This window comes from Odontomachus brunneus, unplaced genomic scaffold (assembly GCF_010583005.1).
Source record: "Odontomachus brunneus isolate Ranch 3 - 2012 unplaced genomic scaffold, Obru_v1 Obru_scaffold_071, whole genome shotgun sequence".
Lineage (NCBI taxonomy): Eukaryota > Metazoa > Arthropoda > Insecta > Hymenoptera > Formicidae > Odontomachus > Odontomachus brunneus.
This window is the reverse complement of record NW_022639521.1, coordinates 103718-103968: the sequence shown is the minus strand read 5'-3', so window position 1 is coordinate 103968 and position 251 is coordinate 103718.

The window sequence follows — 251 nt, the reverse complement described above, 5'->3', positions numbered from 1 at the left end:
GGGCGGGACGCCTTTCCATTCGGCCACCGAGGCTTCGACAGTCCTCTCGCGCGCAACATAATGTTTATAAATTCTCTAAAGTGTAAGTCGAGAGAGAGAAAGAAAGAAAGAGTCGATCTCTAAGAGATGTTATTATACAAGAGAGTTAGCATATTCTGCCGCCAATGCTTTTAAGATAAACCGAAATTATAGAAAGCTCTTTTGAATAACTAACAAAAATATTTGAATGGCTCTTTTGAATAACTAACAAA